Below are 2,880 nucleotides of genomic sequence, written 5' to 3'. Positions count from 1 at the left end.
GGGGGGGGTTTGAAAAAAATGGGGGGTGTCAGTTTTTCCAGAAACATGTTTGTTTGTTTGGAAAATTGAGGGGAAAACAAGGTTTCTTTCCCCCTGAATTTTCCTGTTTTTTTCCAGGCCTTCACATCTCAAGCCTATTCTAGGGCAATGAAAACATAGTGTTCATGTGGAGTGTAATGGAATCATATACTGACTATCCCAGTTATTATTCTTTATTTATTATTGCATTATCTCCTGCCTTTTCTGCAAGGAGATCAGAGTGGCAAACATGGTTCTTCCTCTTCCCATTTAACCTACCCTGTGATATAAGTTACGCTGAGAGAAGGTGTCTAGCCCAAGATTACCCAGTGAGCTTTATAGCTGAGTGAACCTGGGTCTCCCAGGACCTAGTCAAACACTTTGACCACTACACCACACTAGTTCACTATGCACCTATTACTATGTTGGCACTCCCCTGATATGTTTGCCTTTTGCCTATGCAGATGGCCTCCTAAGTTTATTTCATCTATCAGAAGCTGAGTAAATGCATCATACTCTATCATCCAACTGCTGGCTGAGCTCCCTCCATACTCCAACAGCGCCCAATGTCCTCCACACAAGGGAACAGAAAGAAAAGGGAAGCCAGAAGAAATATTTAGTCAGACTCAATGACGTGGAAGAAGGATGAAGTCTGGCTCAGGCAAGAGAGACTTGGATTTTGTCCTTTGTTTTGTACTGCCTTAAATTGCTAACACATGTACTGATAACATTAATGATGAGGTGCATGACAAAGAAGCAAATCAGTGTGCATTTCAGTTTCTTCCACTGTGGACTCTGCATTGCTCACATTACACTTGCTAGATTACAATCGGATGTTATCAAGCTGCTTTTGCTGCTTTTTCACCACAAGCACAACCTATTTCCCTTGCAGATTTAGTCTCCAAATCTTTAGGTTTCTGTAAATCCTACAATGTTTGTTACTGACATTAGGGATTATTATACCACAGTGCATTAACAGAGAAGGACAGGCCAACAACATAATCAGGAATGAATGCCTTGGTGTATGAAATAGAAAGACTCACTCCCAGTTTTAATTCTTATCTTGTCAGAAAAAAAAACTATTGGAAAAGAAATCAATACCTCCCAATTTCTGCTTGGATAGAACACTATAATGAACTTGGGAAATGACCACCAAATGTTGGAAATGTGTATAGTGGGGCTGTGCATAAACTGCCCCCACCCATCTAATTTGTGTCTCCAGTTTGTAAATACAGCTCCGGACCAATCTGGTCCAGACAGATTTGGACCCAATCCAAATCTGGATCACAATCCAGATATTATAAATCTCCAGAAATCCCATTAATTTATATTGCAAAACCAAAATGGCAATAACTTTCTTGTTTAAAATTAAACCAGACATAATGGTTTTGCTTTTTTCACATAGGGAAATGAATTTGGTGATGTGGTAGCCCCTCTAGAGGAAATTAACCCTGCCAAATTTCAGGTGGCATTTTGAGATACTTTTATTTGATGAGAAAGCATAAATGTTATGGAGAAGATTTTAAAAAATCACAAATTAATATTAAAATCTACAGGTGAAATTGATTCCACTAAATTTAAACTTATTTCATCTTTTGCTACAACAGAGCAGAATTTCAACTAAAGTCCATTACTAGTTTATCATTCAGTTGTCAGAAGTTGTCAATTCAGACTGTTTTGCTGATGTTTAATTGACATGGTTTGGCTTTTGCTGATGCTTCTTTCGGATCTTTTGGCTATTATTTTTTCAGTATGGGAAAGCCCAATAAAGCAATATTCCACAGATGAAGAATATATCTTAGTTACTGAGCTTTTGTTGCTTGTATTGTTCCATTATATGGAAGTGCAGTAGTCAGTACAACAACACCCAGTTCAGATGCATCAAAAAAGTAAGCCAAGCAACCGACAGCAAGCAAGGTGTGGAGAAGTACCACTGTCACAACTGTAGCCACTGCAATCCTTCGGTTGTCATCTCAAACAGCAGACCAAAATGTCATCACTAAGATGGATCCTGAAAGAGACAGAGCAAATACCACCCAAACCCATCTGAGAACTTTCTGTGGAATAATCCACAACATCGCTGTGGAATATAAATGAAAGGTGAATAGCCCTAAACACAAACAAGCTCAAGAAATGAGTAGGAGGCAATGTTCACAACTTTATTGTTTCTCCACATAAGGAATCCCCAGAGAGCTAGAGGAACTAGCCAAGCATATGCATAGATGGCTGTAGCAGCTATGGACACTTTTTGGAATTCAGGCACATAAAGGAAATTAGGTTTACCCAGATGGATAAAGAATTTTGAAATGTTGCCACTGATAGCGATGGCAAATACTAATGTGGCACATATCCAAAAGGGACCATATAGATCCGGATTACTTCAGATATATAGTCTGAAAAAGTTTTTCCCAGGCATTGGAAAAACAGAAACTTTGATTCTGTCCAGGACCTGGTAAGTATCAATATCAAAAAAGGTTTGGTAATACTCAAATGTCCAGAATGGGCCACTTTTCTTCTGCCTGGCAAGCAACTCAGTTTTATCAGAATTGAATCAGATGGATAGCTCCAGGGGTTTTCATGCCAGCCACATTTAAAATTTGCTTTTCCAAACAAACTTTTAAAAAAAATCAAACTGTGAGTGGTCAGTCATGCCAATTCTTGTGCTCCTGTGTTTTCCCTGTTCCTTTCTTCAAGATTTTGAAAAAAAATGAATTAATCTTAATTTTAATTTTAAAAAAATAGGTTTGCAATACTAGACACATGTAGGAAGCATTAGGTAGGCATCAGCATGCAGTACCATGGAGGTAATATATACATGGGGGCATGAAATTTGGTTAGATGGTAGCTCCCATACAGGGAATA

At 38.5% G+C, this 2,880-nt stretch overlaps 1 pseudogene; it reads right to left on the bottom strand.

Annotated features, from left to right (window-relative positions):
- Positions 1 to 1,820: 1,820 nt before the first annotated feature.
- On the bottom strand, positions 1,821 to 2,563 carry LOC133363368 (protein YIPF1-like; annotated as a pseudogene).
- Between the last annotated feature and the right edge of the window lie 317 nt (positions 2,564 to 2,880).

This window comes from Rhineura floridana, chromosome 8 (assembly GCF_030035675.1).
Source record: "Rhineura floridana isolate rRhiFlo1 chromosome 8, rRhiFlo1.hap2, whole genome shotgun sequence".
NCBI lineage: Eukaryota > Metazoa > Chordata > Lepidosauria > Squamata > Rhineuridae > Rhineura > Rhineura floridana.
The sequence above is the reverse complement of the archived record's forward strand: the minus strand, read 5'-3'. Positions and strand labels throughout refer to the sequence as shown.